This window comes from Perna viridis, chromosome 10 (assembly GCF_037379345.1).
Source record: "Perna viridis isolate PV_CMFRI_1.1 ecotype Kerala chromosome 10, ASM3737934v1, whole genome shotgun sequence".
NCBI classification, from domain to species: Eukaryota; Metazoa; Mollusca; class Bivalvia; order Mytilida; family Mytilidae; genus Perna; species Perna viridis.
Window position 1 is genome coordinate 12713559 of NC_142454.1, and position 21233 is coordinate 12734791.

At 31.3% G+C, this 21233-nt stretch overlaps 1 protein-coding gene across 7 annotated transcripts in view; it reads left to right on the forward strand.

Moving 5' to 3' along the window:
- Positions 1-21233, forward strand: part of LOC148604573 (protocadherin-9-like) — a 79978-nt gene that overhangs the window by 21052 nt on the left and 37693 nt on the right. For 2 of the 7 annotated variants that reach the window (XM_088549152.1, XM_088549154.1), the window contains exon 6: positions 5892-5949. The exons of 1 other annotated variant lie outside the window; for it this stretch is intronic. The gene's annotated coding sequence lies outside the window, so the exon portion shown is untranslated. Of the gene's footprint in view, positions 1-5891; positions 5982-14749; positions 15018-21233 lie in introns of those variants that run through there. 4 more of the 7 variants (XM_088549151.1, XM_088549162.1, XM_088549153.1 and 1 more) reach the window with 3 other exon arrangements.

Sequence of the window (21233 nt, forward strand, 5' to 3'; positions counted from 1 at the left end):
TTTACATGCTAAAATTTTGAAGAGATATATCGAAAATTTTGTGTAATATTGAGCATACATCACAAAATCCTTATTTGTCTTTAGAATTTACATTTATTGTCTTTACATTTAGCTTAATTTACTTAAGAATTAAACCTAACTGGAGCACCTTATTCATGCTGTATTGTTTAAAAGTACACAGTCCATATGGTGTGTGTCTCTCATTTTTTAGATTTATTTTATAACAATTTTTTTAATGTAATTTCAGTCAATACATTTTATTCCGAAAAAACATTACACAGATGAACACTAACAGGCTCATCTTTTTACCAGATACTTTATTTAGCATTAAAATTCAATTATTCAATGATAATACAGTGTACTGTGTTTTACAGGATCTGTGTTGTGTTTTGTAGGATCCACTGGGTCCTGTAAGTTAGGATCTGTGATCGGTTGGGTTCTGTCGGTGCTCACACCGACCGTCTTAGCTAATTGATTTTTGTCATTAAATTTAATAGTCATGTTGCAGGTGAACGAGTCGTAATGTGTTTTTATTGCAAATATTTAATGAAATATGATCATCTTTAGAGTGAGAAAATATAATGGAAAAATTATATCTGTACACAGTTATAAACTGTTTTTTACATTGTCAAGAAAGTGCGTTTCAATAATCGTTAAAAATTATGTCTCCTGTCACATTATTTAGCCATTAACTAGATGTGGTAATATGATGGTGCCTCTGCTTACTATTTACTGGATCATTTGAAGCATCAACAACCAGAAACTGAGGAAGCAAAACTGATATGTCATCCCTACCAAAGAGTACTGAAATATAATCTCCTCAAAAGTTAAATGAAAATATATTATTATATTAAGAACCAACTAGATTGTGATAAATTATACTTTACTTTATGCATAAAGATGATGACTAAGATTTTACAGACAGGGTAGTCCGGTAGTCCTACACTGAATGTTTTAAATACTACACAATGTGATGAAGTTCAATTCCAGGTTTTATCTGCAAAGTGTGATATTTGTATTTTTTTTGGGATTACTTTAAGCTGCTAAATTTTTTTTTAATCATTTTTACAAAGCAGTAATACTTATTTCTAAAAATCAAAGTATCTATATTCATAATACTTTTGTTTAATGATGAAATTTCATTTTATGATGATATGGTCTTTACTTGTTTCACTGATTTTTTAGTAAAAACATCTAGATTGTATGTAACTGATGTTAAAAACGAGAATTAGAAACACCACCAATATTTCAATAAACAGCCGATATAATTGTTAACTCGTAAAATACTGACTCCTATTTATAACACCTTGTTAGGTTTATGGGACTGAAAATAGCTAGTTTTATTTTCCTCATCTTTTCTCCTAGTTCTTGTCCACATGATCTTATGGCAGTTTCCGTGTGTTTTCCACATGCTAACAATATCTTCATCCAGCGTGGATATCTCTATCATATAATTATGTGGACATTTCATGCCGTCTTTTTAACTTTATTACTTTAATAAAACTTATATCCATAGATGGTATGTCTTGTTAGTACATTATCAAGTTGCAGAATTAGGAGGAAGTTTGTATTGAGTATCGTGGGTACCTGGGGTTAATGGGGTTTTTCATGCAAATTTTCATACAGTTGTTCATATCACAGGTGCAATTTGCTCATTTCAGATTGAGGGAATTAAAATGTTCACGATTTTTTTTCAATAGCTTTGTGTTTTATGTAAATACTGTATAATTGTATGTATTGAAAGTTTAGTGTTTACACATATTTTTTGTACAGATTGAGTTTCTTCTGAAAATATCTGTCAAGTTTTTTTTTCTTAAGGAATAGTTGCAATGTTTTATTTCAAGTATTTTTTAATTGTTTCACAAGAATTAGAATTTCATTAAAAAGAAAACCTCACAATACAATGAGACATTATAAAGAATTATTTAACTTGCAAACATTAAATGAAGCTTGGTTTCACTAGATTTATAAAAAAAATAATCTTTTTAGTCTGCTGTAAGATTAGTTTTGGACTTACATCTTTTAACAAACATTATATGTGTGGTTTTTTTTTCTTCAGAAAGTTAGCAAGAATTGGTCAAATATCTTACTTTATACACCCCTGCTATTAACTTGTGATGAATTTCTGTCTAGTCTCCGAACCAGAATTAAAGTTTATATATAGATTATTAAGTAAACAGTCTGAATACTCAAGTGATGATTTCATTCATTTAGTATTTTTTTAGTTTCCTTGGTAACCACTGTTGTTGAGTATTTTTTTTCATTTGTATATTTTTAGATTCTTATAAATGTCTATGATGGCTCCTTTACTTGTAATTATGGCTTTTCCTCACTTCATGCTTTCCCTTTTTGAGGGGTGCAGGGGAATATTGCTTAATGAAGTCAATACTCCATATGAAATTCCTCTTGGGCTTTTTCTCATGGTTCTATTTGAATATAAATGTTGGATATAATGACATTAGCAGTCTTAAAATTAGATTATTGAACTCGTATTTTTGAAAAATGTTATTAAATCTTGCCCAAATGCACTTATTTAAACCCTATTGGGCAAACTTCTATTAAATTACCTCATGGTCATGACTAAATATTTAGGTTCAATATAGCTGAAAACTGTATTAATCAAATTTTCTGTTGTGAAGTTAAGTCATGGATATTGATGAAATTCTTAAATTTTTTATTTTATATTCTAATTTCTAGAGAATGATCTTTTCAAAAGTCTCTCTATTCTTTGCTAAAGTCAGTATGTTTTGTATTAACATTCAATCCCAGGCAGATATTGTTTGACCCTTGATACCAAAGGTCAAGAATAATCATCCATTGATAAACCTCCATCTTCATCAAAGCTTTTAAAGGAATCTGATCTTCATGATCATTTGACCGTTTAATGGTAAAAATTATTGACTGTTAGTTTTGATAATGGAAATATTTATATTAAATGACCAAATCGTTGACGTTTAAAATATTGATGAGTCAATTAACTAAATACAGTCAAGTATTAAAGGATGAAAATTTTTTTGCAATTTTGATTGAATATCAATTTTGCACAAAATCAGACAGAAATTTAAACAAATGAGCCAGAGATTAATATTGATTCATGCGGACAAGAAATAAAATTTCGGCGTCACTTTTCGGCCTCTGTTTGAACTAAACTGGTGTGACTTTGTAATGAGATTTTAAGAGTAAATGCCAACTGTCTTATTTAGGTTTTAATCCCAACCTTTGAATTAATTGGAATATTGAAAATTTTAAATATCGTTTAAATCGTGAATACTAAGTTTAATTAAATAAGTGGTTTGCACCAGGAGCCTCTATCCCAGGGTAGTGAACTTAATTGGCTAATTTTGTTGAAAATGCAGGGGTCCTTAATCAAGTGATACCAGAATAAAAACTGTCACTTATAAAAATCAGAGGTCATCAAGGTGGATAACTGTAGGCTAGATATTAAACTGAAGACATACAGATGATGATTGATTTGATTATTCTGTTGGTGACCCAACAAAATACGTAGAGTCAGGAATCACTCTCAAACCCATATGGTGTCTGGAGTAAGGCCAGAGCTTCAATGCAGCAGCCAAGCTACTAGTAGAACATACTTTTCAATGAGTTCTCAGGTATCTCAAAAACTAGGCTCTGCCACCAACAATTGTTTTTTAAGAATCCTAGTAAGGAGGGGGGAGTCATGGGAGACCCAAAAGGGTAATCAAGACTGGAAAACACCCAACCCAAGCACAATTTGGAAAAATTAAGTCTGAGAAAATTCTTAACTATGAGGTCATCAATTTTAAAGACTTTGATTGAAGTTGCTATGGAGATCCTCAGACATAAGTACTTTTTAACTTTTGTGTTGCATGATGTTGTGAATATCATGAAAGTTTTCTTCTTTATTTGGTTTCCCATTTTCCCAAGATGAAGTCAATTTTACTTTGTATGAAGTTTACAAATAATAGAAATCCTATATTTTTAAAAGATACTCTTGTTATATATTTGTAAAGTAAGTCTTATTTTGGTTATAGTTCATTGTAAGTCTTATTGGGGTTACAGTTCATTGTAAGACTTATTGTGGTTATAGTTCATTGTAAGCCTTATTGTGGTTAGAGTTCATTGTAAGTCTTATTGTGGTTAGAGTTCATTGTAAGACTTATTGTGGTTACAGTTCATTGTAAGACTTATTGAGGTTATAGTTCATTGTAACACTTATTGAGGTTATAGTTCATTGTAAGACTTATTGGGGTTACAGTTCATTGTAAGACTTACTGAGGTTATAGTTCATTGTAAGACTTATTGGGGTTACAGTTCATTGTAAGACTTATTGAGGTTATAGTTCATTGTAAGACTTATTGAGGTTATAGTTCATTATAAGACTTATTGTGGTTAGAGTTCATTATAAGTCTTTAGAGGTTTTCTGTTACTGTATGATTACCAGTAAACTTATCTTGGATGACAATACATGGGACAGACAATACATGGGACGGGCAAAACAAGTCACAATAGGTGGAACAGATGACAATACATGGGACAGACAAAACAAGTCACAATAGGTGGAACAGGTGACAATACATGGGACAGACATAACAAGTCACAATAGGTGGAACAGATGACAATACATGGGACAGACAAAACAAGTCACAATATGTGGAACAGATGACAATACATGGGACAGACAAAGCAAGTCACGATAGGTGGAGGATCTATACTTGGGACAGACAAAACAAGTCACAATAGGTGGAGGATCTATACATGGGACAGACAAAACAAGTCACAATAGGTGGAGGATCTATACATGGGACAGACAAAACAAGTCACAGTAGGTGGAACATCTATACATGGGACAAACAAAACAAGTCACAATAGGTGGAGGATCTATACAAAGATAACTTTACTGTACAGCTTTACAGCCTAGGCAAAAAAAAAATGTCTGTTTCCTGCTACCCTACCCACATTATTTTTTGTGACAGCCGTAAACATCTTATGGCCAATTTGGCTCGTGCACTGTTAAAGTCTAGATTGTTTCCCCATTCACTCGAAGTATTTTTTTTAGTGAAGTAAAATAATTTCTCTACTTACTTATCCTATATTTTTTGGCTGATAGCAGGAAACAAAACTATTATTTGTTTCTGCCTCTTGGAAGAAGTAAATCTCAATACGGAGGGTTTCTATATTTTAGATTGAATGTTTGTAAGGTAATGCAGTTGACAAATGTTCAGTATGGTCCATGAACCAAGGAAGCCTAATATGACTTGATCATACTTGGAACCAATTCTCTTGGGCACGCTTCTGTTTCTCTCTCATTGTGGTGTTTAATTGGTATTATGAGCTCAAGGTAGATTGATGATGGTTGGTCTTAACAGATTATACCATGAACATTTATTTCTCTATACCAAATATGCTTGGGCAATGTGACTTGAATTTTTACCAGTTTTAAGATCCCTACCAGGATAAATTTTCAATATCTTTGTAATCTGTGTTTTTAGATTGATGATGAAGTTGCTGATTAACAAACCACAGAAATTCATTTCATCTTCAGCCTGATGGTACATTATCTGTGACTTTCATTTAAGGTTTCTGTGGGTTTAAACAGACTCAGCTGTATTCTTTAGGATCGCAAGTAGTTCTCAGTAGTCTAGAGACCTTAGATTGATGATGGGTTGTACATGTGGGTCACATCAGCAGATTTATTTTGCCTTCAGCCAGATGGTCTTGTGTGTGACTTGAATTTTATAATAGTAAGATCCTTGACAAAACAATTCATTTATCTTTGTACAAGTAATCTCTTTTACATGTAGATTGATGATACGGATCGAACCCTGAACATTTATTTTATCTCACAATTTAAATGAACTTTTTCAGTAGCCTTGACATCCTGACAAATAATTTTTGTCTCCATTTTTCAGATATATCTGTACATGTACTTCAACGATGGACAGAGTTAAATCAGATCAAGCCATGGCAGTATGTTTCATTTTTAACAGAAATAAGTCTTTGTGAGTTACATTGTAATGTTTTTTGGATATATTAAACCTACATAAACAATTATGGTTGCTCCCTTAAAATACATGTATCGTATAATGTATGGCTAATGGTAGATATACATGTAGTAAAAATGAATCAGTAATGGGGTAAGATCTACCTACCTACTTACCAAAAGTAAAGAAGATAGTACACCAGCAAGGGAGACCAATTATTACCCTATGCATTTTACTGATGAAAGCAAAGTGGTAACTTGTGCCTCCTCGACTCACATCTTAATACTACCTCTTGTAGAGGGCATATACAAAATAAGTTTTGTTACTTCTCCTTCTATACATGGTAATTTTATGTTTTGTAAGTGACATTAACATATGAGTTCTACAATGTCTCATATTTTCAGTTCTTGACATGTCACATACCAGTGCAACTTCCTATCCATTAACTTAGCAAGACCTGAAATGAGTTAGAGTACATCCTGATCAAACTGTTGTTCATTTGGTGCATATAAAAATAATCAAGATTATTACAAGCGCTTTTTTTCAAGTGCATTATTTCCAGTAGTGGATTCAGAGAAGGGTGAGGGAACATTTGCCCCACCCCAACCCCTTTTAAATGAAAATTTTTATTTCACAATTTTTGCCCTGAAATAACCTAATATTTCAAAAAAATATTTTTTTTTTTGCTTGAAATCATGATTTTTCCCAAAATTAACTTTTACAAAAATGTTAAACTTTGCTGCATTCAGAAATTACTTATAATATATGTCTTCCCTGATCTGAAGTCTTGGATCTGCCCCAGATTTAAATGTAGTTAGAATACACTTAGCTCATCATTCACAGATTTAAAATGCAGTCCAAGCTTTGTATCTGGTGTCCCTTCACAGCCAAAGTAACAGTTTCATTCATAAGTTTACCTTAAGGGATCATATCATCAGTCATGAGATAAAATGAGATTTATATTGGCTCTTTGAGCAGATTGAACCAGAAGAAATTTATTTGGTGTTAAGAAGGATGTCATTGAGACTAACATCTAATAACATGAGGGTGAAAAATTGATTTTTTGATATTAAATAAAATGAAAGTTGTTCACGATAAAAAAAGTGAACATCTTTCTTGCTTTTATATCAGAATCACTTGTATAATAGCTTAATATCTTAATATCAAGGTTGACTGTAACATTGTCATGGCAACCACTGTAATCCACCAATAAAAAAGCAGTAAATCTTTCGTGTCACTTCTGCTTTATTGGACATGGATACAGAATGTTTGAATTGTAGCCAATCATATTTCAGTGGTAGGAAAATCTTCTTATTCTACTAAAACAGCTTTCCAGTACTGTAATAGTTTTTTTTTTTATTTTGTTAGTGCAAAAAGTGTACTCAACCATATGCAAATGCATGTTTTAAGAAGAGCAGAAACTGTTCTCATATCTTTCATAAAAAACTGTTTAAGTACATTTGACAAGGAATTTGTCTGTTCCAGAAGTGCTCAGTATTTTTCATTACCAAAACAACATGTACTGTACGAAACACTAAACTGATCATATTATAAGCCATTACTGTTGTTATTAAACCAAAAGTAGGTCACGAAATATTTACTTTATAAGTATTAAGCTGCTCTTTGTATGACCTAGCGTATCAGGTTGTGAATTCAACAAGTTACCCATTTCTTGCTCTCAACTGTCCATGTCTGGAGACTTTATAAATAGAATGCTTCAGCTAATTTATAATCAATTATTGAGATGGATAAAAGGCTTAATTTCAGGAACCATCATTCCGTTTGTAGGGATGAAATCGGAAAAGTGATGAAGATGCTATTTGTCATCCCTGGGCAGTCTGAAATCTCTATTTAAGTCTTATTTTATGATGCTCAGCATAGAAACAAATAAAGGTGGCTGTTCATAAAGGAACATAATGGCTTCTGTTGATAAATATTGAAAATCAAATCACTTGGTGCAAGCTAGATGGCAGTGGGCATGGTAGAGGTTTTACTTCTGTTTCCCTTCTATGGACTTCTGAAAAAAATGTCTATACTGATTATTTTTTTAACTGTATAATTTGTTAAGTTTACACAGGTCCAAAGTCCAAAATAAATTCAAACTCTTATTAAGGGAATTTAAAAATTGTCTGGTTTATACAGGTTTTCAGTTTATTCAGGGTTCTGTTTAGACAGGTTTTCAGTTTATTCAGGGTCCTGTTTAGACAGTTTTACTGTATATGTTACCTTAAAAATGTCAGGTTGTGTTAGCTTGCAAAAAGACAAAAAGATATTCATAATTTTCAAAATACTCAACTTAAGTATTTGTATATGGTTGAAGATTTATCATTCTAAAATGTATCGTTGTTATAAAACCTAATATTTGGTATTGCTTTTGTTTTGCATACCAAATAAGTTAAGTTTCCCATTGGACAAACAGAAAAAAGTCAATTGTCAAACCGAATCCCAACATAACTGCTTCTAATGGATATTGTTAATAATATTTCTTACATTGAGGCATGTCATTTGATCCCCTTTACTGTCTCTTTTACTACACAAGTTTTAGGAGTTTAACCTAGCATGTCATGTAAATTTTGATACCATTTTTAGCTTTATGGAAATAGATTGATAGAATGGTTTAATTTTATCAGTGCACCACTTCATTTGTTTAATTTTTGGGTTATGCTCTATATTGGTCAACTGTAACTGTGTTTAAGTAAAGAATAGGATATTGGTCATAAAGAATAAATACACCAATGAGTCTTACTGACCCTCATCCTTTATTGTTTGAAAGTTGGAAAAGCCATATTTGATCACAGCTGAGATTGATAATTGTTTCCCGTATTTGTAGCAGAATGGTCCAATTAATGTATCATTTATAAAGACAGGATATCAGGTTGTACTGTATGGTACAAATTAAAACCATCGATTAGTAAAAATATAATAACATTACTCAAGCAGTTCTTTCAAGATATGATGTAAAATCCTTAATTAAGTCTCTAGTCTCCGAGATTTAATTAGAAAATTTGTGTCTTTTCTTTAAAATTAAAAGAATGCCATCATTTCATAATGTCTTTAGATTAAAAGGCACAATGAAAATGAAAAAGATTTGCACTTCATTATGAGCGAAACCAAGGTTTTATTATTTTGTTCTTGATTTAAGTTTGAGAGCATTGCCCTCAATGAGGAAATAAAATGGAAATGGACTCCTTATATGCAGTAGTTGGTTGTTTAATTAATTAAAATGTCTCAATTTTGGTACTCCTATCAAATTAGGAAAACCAAATTTAAAGAAAGAGTGAAAATAATATGCACTGTAATCTTATTTTCCATTCTAAGACAGTGATTAGGATTCATATAGTGGCAATTTCTTCGAGAGGTTTCCAGTCATTTTATATTTTCCAAGATTTCTACAAGTTCCATGAACCAATTCTCAGTCAACTAATTCTTGGTTTAAACTATAATTCTCCACTCTATGGTAAAATTAAGATTTTAACTTGCTCACCAAACCTCAAATTTAAAATCTGAATTTTAACTTCTTGAGTGTTTTAAACCACCTATTAATAAAGAATTCTTATTCACCTTGTGAAAGATATAAACTAGTTTTCTTGGATTTGTTTTTGGTTGTTCATTGCAGTAATTATTTTAAATACAAAAATTGTTGTTTTTTGGTCTTTTTTTTCAAAAAACATGGACAAAAAATAGAATTGAATATGTTGATGCAACCTATAGAGTTTTGGGGTTTGGTGATGCCTTAAGTTTTTCAGTTTACTGTGAAAGTACTTTTATTTGTGGGTACACAATTTCGTGGTTTAGGGAAAAATATTATTTCGTAGATTCTTGAATGTTTGGATTTTGACAACTGTACCATACAAATGAATAGGAAATTTCGTGGTTTACCCAGCCCACAAAAACCACAAAAATTGGTACCCCACAAACAATGAAACTTTCACAGGATTTATAGTCTGATAGATATTTTCATTGTCAGGTTACAGGTCTGCCTATTATAGTTCTGTCCAGACCTGCCCTTTCTCATCTTGTGAGGTAAATAAAATCCATTGGTCCTAATGATTATATCATAGATTACTATAGGTACATCACTTGACCTGTGTAATGACAAAATTATAGGGGGTTATGACAACAAAAAAAAATAAAGCGATTTCTGAAGAAGCTTGCCTAAAAGGTTATAAACATCATGTTTCTTCAGTCGCTAATCGATATAAAAGTTGTTCTTACATGGTCGAGCTGATTGATACGACACCTCTGAAGTAGGGGCTTTGTATTAGATACTCGTATTATAAGGCCAATGGAGGAATGTTTTGTGCTCTCTCAGTAGTAAGGATATGAAAAAAAATTGTTTTGTGATTGATATGATTCTTATCCTAAGAATATTCCATTTATATACATAGTTACTTTCATGGTCTTTACTCAGTTGTGTGTATTTTGCTGATCTGGCACAAAACATGTTCTATAGTAATGTGATAATCATGAAAACATGGACAAAATTATGCATCTCTATTTTCTTTAAAAAAAGATTTTGAAAATTGAATGTGAATCTTCTTTAGTTAAAAGAGATAATCCAAAGTCTTCGTAGACATTACAGAACAACTCCTTTTAGGAATTATTTCCCTTAAATAAAAGATACAAGTAAAAATGCTGTTTTCTTGCATTCTACATTGCAACCAAAAGAAATAGAAATGATCTGTATAACAAAACCTCAGGGAGTGTCCTTGATAATTTTAAGTAGCTTGTAGGAGTTATTTCCCTTGAAAGCCCATTAATTAAATTTTAATTGTATTCAGCTTGTACACTTAAACAATAAATGATGAAACGATTATTTTGACTGAAAAATTATCCATACAAGAATGTCTTTCATAGCATGCTTTAGAGATATCTTTCCAACATGAGTTTTCTAATTTTAAGCTACAAAACATTTATCCATTATCAGTGAGTGGGAATGATTACTATCTAACCACTGTAATGGTCCTATATTACAACTTTCTGCAACCAGTTGGAAAATATACCCAATGAACTATGAACCATATGGGTCACAATTAAATGGATTTTCTGTAACAGCCAGGAACTGCCAACATAAGGTTCTTGTTGAGGGTCACATATAACAGGATTTGTAACTAATCGAGTATTGTTGGCATAAATAATGTGATTTCCTCAAGCTTGATAGTTGTTGGCTAATGGCTTGATCTATTAGGTTGTAAGAAACATGGATGAATGTAAATGGGATACTGCCCTTATTTAGGCCACAACTGGGTAGCCATAGTTATATTAAAGGAATTACCACATAAATGAGAGACAATCTTGTTACTTTTGGAGAGAATCACACATAATGTAATTTATATTAGGCATTACATGCTGAAATAATATGATTTGCTCAAGTCTGTAATTGCTGGCAGCAGGTCAAATGTATTAGGTCACAAATAATGGGATTTGATTGGGTTTGAAAATCCTGAGGTCTTATAGCTATTGTGGTCATAAATAACAAGATTATCTCTATACTTAAAACTGGCACAGTTCTACAGCCATATGGTCTTAACTAAGAAAATCTATTGTAAAAAAAGAAGAAAATGACACGATGAAGTCCACAACAGACTAAATTTAAACAGTTTCTTCTGGCATCAACCAATAGATGCTACATTAGATACAGACGCCAAGCAACTTCATAAATTTCTATTAACATATTTAATAGGAAGGATTCACACATCAAAATGAGATTTAATGACTATGTTAAAAAACAGAAGCTTAAATCAAGGGTATCAAGAGTGTCAGCCCCTACCTTCATTTAGTACCTAACATACTTGGATAAGTGGAGTACCCAAGGGGCAACCATCCTTCCTCCATTTAGTACCTGACAAGCTTGGTTGAGGAACATTCCTACATAGTGTACATGACAAGCTTGGTTGAGAGGGACATTCCTACATAAAGTACCTGACAAGCTTGGCTGAGGGAAGCATTCCTACATAGTGTACCTGACAAGCTTGGCTGAGAGGGACATTCCTACATAAAGTACCTGACAAGCTTGGCTGAGAGGGACATTCCTACATAAAGTACCTGACAAGCTTGGCTAAGAGGGACATTCCTACATAAAGTACCTGACAAGCTTGGCTGAGGGGAGCATTCCTACATAGTGTACCTGACAAGCTTGGCTGAGAGGAACATTACTACATAAAGTACCTGACAAGCTTGTTTGAGAGGGACATTCCTACATAAAGTACCTGACAAGCTTGGCTAAAAGGGACACAAGAGGAGTGACAGCACCCTTCCTCTATTGAGTACCTGACATGATTAGGTGAGTGGGTTCAGATGTAGTATCTGACATATATGATATAGCTAATTCAGCAGGATCAGTAGAAGAAAGCTTTAGCCATGATTATGTTAACATCAAGAAGCAATATTACAAGTTTTTAAAAGGGAGAAGTCAAGTGCAGGCCTGAGATTTGGTTGCAAAGTTGACTTTAAGGTTATGCAATAATTGTCTAAAGTTGTTAAAGTTGAGTAAAAGAAAATAAGATTAAATTAAAGATGGTATCTTGCCCATTTCTATAGGCCACAAACGAAATGCCTTAACTAACAAGATTTCAAAACCAATCAGTTGTAAGCCATCACCAATGGGTATTTGATAAAAACAATTTATCTTGGCCTAACTGCAATCAGCTTAAGTTATTTTGAACAGATTGGTTTGTAAAAAGATCTTGATCTTATTAAATGTTATAAGGATTATTTATTTTCTCCTTTGTTCCAAGACACTACTGATATTGATATAGTGGAGTTATTACCATTCAAACTCTTCCTGATAAAAAGTGAATCTTTTTGTTGACTTTGTGCTCATTTTTGAATCCTGGAGATAACAGATTTATCCCTGATTTTAATTTCAATCCTAAATCTGTCATCCTTTGGTGGTATTGTTATGCTATTAAACACTGTATGGAAAGTCTGATAAGAAAGGATCAAGTAAATTTAGCTAAATAAAATCGTAAAATTTAGTTTTATTTTTTTTTTAAAAGAAAAACGGATATAGGTATACAGACATAGAGTAGTATATTTAAACAGTTTATTATTTCCAAATTTAGTGAATTTTGCAATAAGTTCTATGTGACGTAGTTCGGGGCATTTTGTAAAAAATGGTAAGATAAAAAATTACTGAATTGGTAGACAAAAACTCAAAGCAATAATCAATGCAGGAAGGTCCATATAACAAATGGAAATGTTAAGGCAAATACCATAAAGTTGGAAAAAACCACAATGGTACATTGTTTACCATTATGGACATTCTACACTGACTCAAAGATGCTTAGGTGATTTCTTCAAGTTTTTGATAGAATGTAATGGCATGTCTTTATGAAATGGTGATGTACTTTGTCTTCATCATTTTTTTCTCTTTATTTCAATTTCAAAGTAATGATACTTTTATTTAAAAAAATAAATTGGGTACACTCACTCCTGGCTTTTTGTTTGTCTTCACATAACCATTTTATTCTGAAATTTGCTATGACATAACTGATACCGGTACCAAAGCTTTATCCATGGAGTTGTGGGTATTTGTGCATTGTTTTCATTTTTTGATCAATTTGATAATGTTTTTTTTTCTGGACTGTGGCATCATTTTTTTTTTATTTCAAGAAGGAACAAATAGCTGAATAATTGCCCCCCCTCTTTTCAATCATATTATAAATAATTGTATTTATTTTCTTCCTGCAATAATATACCTCATCATATATTTTTTAAGTTAAAGTTATTATGAAGTATCATTCTGATATTTGCCATTTTGATAGGTGCCTTTCAAATGAAATCATAAATTTAATTGCTTTCATTCATTTAAACAACCTCTTGAATGTTGTGTGGAGATAGTGTTTTGTATATAGGTCTATTTGGTGTTGTTCCCTGTGTACTTGGAAACTTTGTGTCTTAAAAACATATCAACAATACTATATACATAGCCTTCATCATAAGTTTTGTAATTATCTACATTTAAGTACTGTTATTTTAGAATTGTTTTGACTTTAATCATGTAATAATGTAATTTTAACAATTGTAATTTATCTCTTACATTTGACTTCATTCTTATGAGATTAGCATATGAGGGTATTCGGTGATGTAAAATTTAGCAATTTAAGGCTAAATAGTATGCCAAAATTTTGCCCATGATTCTAACTTTTGCTGATGCTTAGTGGTGTGCAAAGTACATTAGCTCACAGTTAATATTTTGCTGAATTTATTTTTGCATTTTTAGGCAGATCCAAAAATATATGCCAAAATTAGCACTCTTTCAAAAATTACCCACTATATGGCTTTTCAAAAGGGCTGTAAATCATAATTATAAGCAAGAAATTAAATATCAACATTTTGTTTCACTTCATGCAGTATTTGTACATTTAATTTCATAATTTTGTGTATATTTAACATTATGAAGTCAGACTGCAGGACTCAACGTAAATTAATTGATTAAGTGGTTGTTTATTTTTAAAAAAAATTATTTTACAACCTTTTGAGTCAACAATCTTTTTTTTAAATGTCAAATCTAGCATTCATTTGATGTCAACAAATTCATTGAACAGCCTTATTGATAACTTACACCTGTAAACCCATGTTAACAGAGAAATCGTCACTTTCTCCTCCAAATAGTGATTAATTAACTTTTGTAGCTACATTCTAACAAACAAGGCAAGAAAAATCACAACAATATACCTATTTACTACAATAACATTGTGTTTAGTACCTGTATCCACCTCAGGGCAAAAAGACGTAAAGGGGCGGAGCTTACGACTTGTCCAGCATTCAATAGTTGTCAATTTCAAACAGATAGCTTATGACTTTATAGAATTCATTGGGATTTCTGCATGTTGGTTTCATATTCAAGTGCAGTAATATCACTTTTATCTGGTCTGTATCTTTAGGTTAGATTTTTAAATAGCCTGGACACTTGTGACTTGTGAATTGGATTTTTGTGACTTGTATCATTTTGTACAAAGTGGATGGACAATTGCAAGATAGTGTAGGACTGTTATTGTAGCTCTGGTGATTTCGATGTGGATTTAAATTTCTATGATAAACTATTTGTTGGTAAGTATAGTTATTATGGTACTTGAAGTTGACATTTTCTTACATGCTTTTTTAAAAAAAAAATTCATATTTTTTGTGACTTTGTCATGAATAGTTGCTGTTTAAATCATGTAACGTATGAAAAAAGTGTTTGGCAAAAATGTAACCTGTGGTCAACCATTAATTACTTTAAATATGGCATTTTTATTACAATTATTGAATTTGAGTTTCTGTTAATATACATATTGGTAATTCTACCCAGGATGCATTAGTTAATATGTTAATATAGAGGCATATATGTATAGAGAGGCAATATGGAGTTTGGAGTTTTTTTGTTTTTTTTGTTTTTTTTTGTTTTTTTTTTTACGTTTAGTACCTTCATATATGAGAACAAAATTCAAAATTTTCTCTGAGCTTGCAGACATATTTTGCCAAATGGTGATTCAAAGCTCTCACTATAATATTTATATTGTCCTTAAAATATTTCTTTTTTTTGGCCACTTTTGATTTTTGGGTAGCTGCACAGAAATGCAGACAGGATCATTGTGTACATCTAAATTTAGTATTCTTATCTACCTAGCAATTATCTGACAGGATATGGAATGGAACATGTGCAGTTTACCTCAGAATATTTATCTAAATTCTTCTTGACTTATCTCCATTTTAAGTTTGCTGCACATTTTACTGTCAAAAATAGGAACTCATTTGCATCTTTATCTTGTATCTTTAGTTTACAAGTTTACACTACATATCTTTAATTTACAAGTTTACACTACTTTTTTTAATGTGAGTGGTGTGCTGGATTTTATTTTCTACATTACTGTCTACAGAGCTAATTGTTTTCAACATGGGTGATCATGTTTTGAGTTACTTGAGTTAGTCTGTTACACTCAAACCATCTTTAAAAAAATTGGGACAATTGTGATAATTTTTTACTTAGCTTTACTGTTAAAATTGCTTTGATATTATAATAAAGCATTGAAATAAACCCAAATTATGGAGGAGTAATCAAGGGAACCAAGACTCTAGCGGAAATCAAAAGAATGTAATCCATGGACAAAGACCAGACATGGAAAACAAAAACACAGAAGAAAGAACATGAAGTAACTAAAATAATACATACAAAGTAACAAAAGTAAATGGAAAAAAGAACACTTTAAAAAAAATACACTTGGTAGTTCAATGAAAAACTAAGGTTTGAATATGTTTTATGCGTATTGTGTAAAACCTGCACATTGCATGATTGTAATGAATGTCTAGTTGATCTCGACTTAAAATTTTACAGATTTTTATATCAATTACCCAAGAAATGTGTTGACCTAAAAAAAAAAATTAGGTACAAATTAATACATCAGCTTTTGAAATAAGACAGAATTTAGTTAAAGAGTGGTACAGCTGAAACATATAACTATTATGTCCTCTACCCATGCAATATGGCCATATATAGTAGAGACCTAATAGCACACCTTCTGTACAAAACATTGCATGCCACCACGAAATTGGTCAAACTTTATACAGCTTGGGTTGTAATTTGTGGTCTCAATTATAACCTAATTTGTTGTCCTTTGCTTTACTTCTTGTTTAAAATTTCACAAATGTCATCTATACTGCAAGAATATCACAAGAACAAAACCGTCATGTTCGATACATTTAAATGGGAGAAAATGGGAGACCTGAAACTTTGACACACAATAAGTGCATTGTTATGGCTTGGATTCAGAATGAAATGAAAATTATTTATTTTGGTTTGATATGAAAAAAAGTAAAAATAAATAGAACTTTCACCTGTTTTCTTCTCATCAAATAAATGGAAAAGTTACTCTAAAATAATAATAGATTCATGTACTTTTAATATTTGGCAAAGAAAGATTAAATTTACATGTAACATTGAGGGCTGTTGTTGATATAGACCATGCTACTGGTGATCAGTTGGTAGATCATACATGTAGATATCAGAATTCTCTTTAAAAGACTCAAAACTTTGTTGATTTTTTCTCATTGGTTAATAAATTAAATGAACTTTTATTTTGTTTTTTTTGTAAATTGAGAGAATCATGGACTTCTGTCTATTTTTAATGAATTGATAAGACTTGGAAATTTAGATTATTGCACTCTATTTCCTCATCTAAGGAAGTCTTCATAGGACGCATGTCTGGCACTTGGTCAAATGACTTGTTCCAGGTAGGTTCTTTTGTAGTTTTTATGCTAATACTCTACAAATTAAATTGTTCTGTTACCATGGAATTTATAACATTTGTCAGAACATTTCAGAGCTTACTTAAAATTGTGTTTATTCTTGTTCAAGACATTTTGGTGTTCCCTGAAACTATTTACAATTATGTACTTGGATTAAATGCTGGTTAAATTTGTTGCATATCATCAAATTCGTTCTTTTTTCCATCTTTTCTTTTGCTGGAATACCACTCTCATATAGTATTCATTGTTATCAAATGTTATAGTTACAGTTCTTCTGTCTGCATCATACTTAAAATCTAATGATCCTGTAAAACTTTAATAAAAACTTGCAGAAAATTTATCTCGTGTCAAACTCATCTCAAATTTCATCATTAAACTTCAGCTCTACTCTAAAAATAATTAGAAAGAAGTTTAGACATGATATTTTTTCAGTACAGTAAATAAATTATGATTTATAATTTGTGACAAAAGTCATCATTTGTTCCTAACATGCATTGAAGAGATTTCTGTCTAATAAAACTTCCATTTCATTTGATCTCTATATCATAAGTCATGTGTTAATTACGATTTCTTTTTATGGAGGGTTAGGAGACATGCGACACTAAGTATTGAAGAAAAGTTAGTTTTTCATCCATAATTGTTGCACTACGACATAAAAAATGGGTCTTGATACAAAATGTCAATGTTACAGATTTAAAAATGAATAAATAGGAAAATAATTGCAGAAAAATTACCATTTAAGGAAAATCTATGGAAGCTTATTTAGCACAAGGTATTGAAATGTAGGCAATATAGAGAGTTAACATCACTTTTGATATCGTGACATGGTGTCTCAAGAAAACTATTAAAAAATACATTTATCTTCATAATAGATTTAATAAGATTTTATCTCTTGTTTTATCAATATGTACAAATTAACCTTGAATGGGAAATAAGCCTTAAGTGGTTTGGTGTAAAACAAGACCTGTCTGCAGCTTGACTCTATACAATACAATGGTGTGGTTGTCGTATTGTGCAGTGGCTGACTGCTGGAACTAATCAAGTGATCAATGGTCACACAATCTACCGCTTAACTTGGGTAATGGCCCTCGGAATAGTTAGTAACTGTTTTGGGATTGGTTGGTAATTCTTGACTTTGTCGGTATTTTATATCCCCTTAGATTTTATTTGTTCATATGTAGTCCCTTAATGAAACCAACTACAGTGTCCACGATAGTCTGGTAATACTTGGTTCCATGCTGCCTTACACCCACTTAGCTCATTTTGTATTCTAGTGATGCCCTTTTTTAAATCTCTTTCTATCCCTATTGTTTTTGTTAACAATAGTCATTGAATAGATTAGTGCAGTTGATATTAGGACATATTCAATGCATCTCTTGTATTATTTTTTACTAAATTGACATACATTTTACATATGTACAGTTAAAAAGAGCCTGGCATCCACAAGTGCCACCTATATGGAGTTCGCAAGCTCTTATTTGCCCAAACCAAAACCTTTTTCTTTTCTGTTTTTAATTTCAAAACTAACTATTATACATGTAAATGTGGACAAGGTGTGCAAACTAGAAGTTTTGATTTGTTTCAGTTTTACCCCATCTGCTACTTTCAAAACCATTTGGCATCAATTGGCTTAAAATATACTAATTACAGTTTGGAAAGTTGTTGATAGCTATGTTTGAAAAAAAAATTATATCCTTAAATTATTTAGGGCATATAGAAAATTAACTTTTATTTGTGCACTGCATAAAATTTGATAAATTGTTTACATTAAAATGCAGTTATGATTCAAATTGTTGGTGAACTTTCTGCTTTTATCAGAACAAAATTGAAATTTTTAATTCAATTGTATTTGACTTCCTGAGCTGAACTTTCAATAAATTAAAGTCTGGTACTTAGATAAAATCTGAAATGGCATTTTTATGTGACATAAAAATGACATAATAAGACTCAGTTTTATTGTTGGACATACATTACAGATCTAACGCTAGATAATGTTAACTTTTCAATCATGAAGTCCTTTGCTTTTACAAAACCGTAAAATGGCTGGCATAAAGAAATGTAACCAATTTCTTCTCAAAACCACAGGTATAATTAATATCAATGAAGGAAAAATAAAACATATTTTATTATTTGTGTAATTGATTTTTTTTTTTTGCACCGTTTGAAGTTTATGTTCAAAACATTATTACAAAAGACATAAAATCAGAAACGATGACTGTTTATTCTGTTGAATTAGTCATGGTTTTGTATTTGCAAAAGTTATGGGAATTTCTTGTCATGGTGTCATAGAATTCAAACTGGCTTCTTTAAAGTGTTTCCTTATAGGTCTCTGATTGGCTTGCTTCAAACATAAAAGTTTAATGTGTCCCTATTATATACTGCATCATATGAGCTTTCATGAGCATTCATTGTTCATGAAGAATACTTGTAAAGGTCCAATTTGTAATATTACATGTAAGTAAATTTAATGTAGATCAAATAAGCCCAAATTTGCATTTGTTTGACCATTTTTTTTAACATTCGTGAACAATAGTTACACTAACATACAACTGTACTGATGCACAAGTTTGTCAAGTAAGCAAGTTAACTTTGTATGTCTTCTCTTTGTCTATGGATTTGACAGGGCTAGACCTAGTTTTGCATATAGATTTGATGAGAATACAAAAACACATTTTCAAGTGGTAATTATGAATGCAAAGCACCTGAGAAAAATATACATCTATTGAAAAAGTTCAAATGGTTTCAAACAAAACCATACAGTTTTGTAAAGAAAATCGAAAATTATAAACACAAACAAATATTTAATAGCCCAGCACATGCTCTTTTGTTGGAGTCCTCTATTCAAACATGAAGCTGAAGCAGATCTCTATAGTTCCATAGTCTACATCACATAAATGTTTATTCAGAATAAAGTTTTGAAAACCAATCAATATGTTTAAACAACTATTATGGTTAGTAACAAAGGATTGCATACACACCCAATAAAATGATTACTTTAAAGTGGTTTATGAAAAACTTTCTTGAACAAACTGTAGGTCTGAAAATACTATAACTTATGTAAAAATAATACAAATATATGTTGGTTTTGAATATCATTATAATAATGTAATCTATGTGATTGTTTTAAATTCTGACAAATTGCAAAACTAGGTCACTGTCATTCTCTCACGCTTACCCTACCGGTGCACCTGGTCCATGCTCCTAGTTTGTAGTGGAGTCCGAGTTGCTCATTTGCTTTTGTTACTTTGTATGTATGATTTAGTTACTTTATGTTCTTTGTTGTAAATGTCTGTTTTCCATGTCTGTTCTTTGTCCCTGGATTGCATTCTTTTGATTACCACTATAGCCTTGGTTTCCTTGTTTACTCTCTCAATATAGAACAGCAGATTTATCTATTGTATATCAGTTAAGGTTGTCATGTTAATGATGAACATTTACCAGTTTGGAAATTTAAATCAGAAGTATTTGAACACTCATTTGGAAAAGATTTTTTTTTGGTTAAGAAAATGCCTGCCTCATGTATCTGATATTATCAACCATGTAACATGCCACACTAGAGTGTTAAATTAATTGTGCTACTGGTTTCAGTTCATTTAAACATGTCCTGGGAGTCTCAAACCACATTAGCTAAAATGACCACTTGATATGATATGTGGTCAGTCTGGCTTTTCAGGTGTTCACTATAAACTTAAAATGTCACAAAGAAACTGTCAAAAACTTGTTATATTGTGAAATATATGGACACATTTGATTCACAAGTCTGTCTATCCTTGGACATCACCAGTTAAAACTAAATTAATGATGTGATATTTTGAAGACATAGATAAATGTTTTAGTTGGGTGGTAAATGGGACCAATACATGTATTACATACTTGTCACTGGGATTTTGTGTAGCCTTATTATTTTCTATCATTAATTTAGGTGTAAAAGCCTGTAGTAGAAATTTAACTTTAATAATTTTATATGGATTGACCCTTTTCACTATGGTCTTGGTATGTTCTTGTAAGCAAAGGTGATGCAACTGTTTTAAACCAAATGGA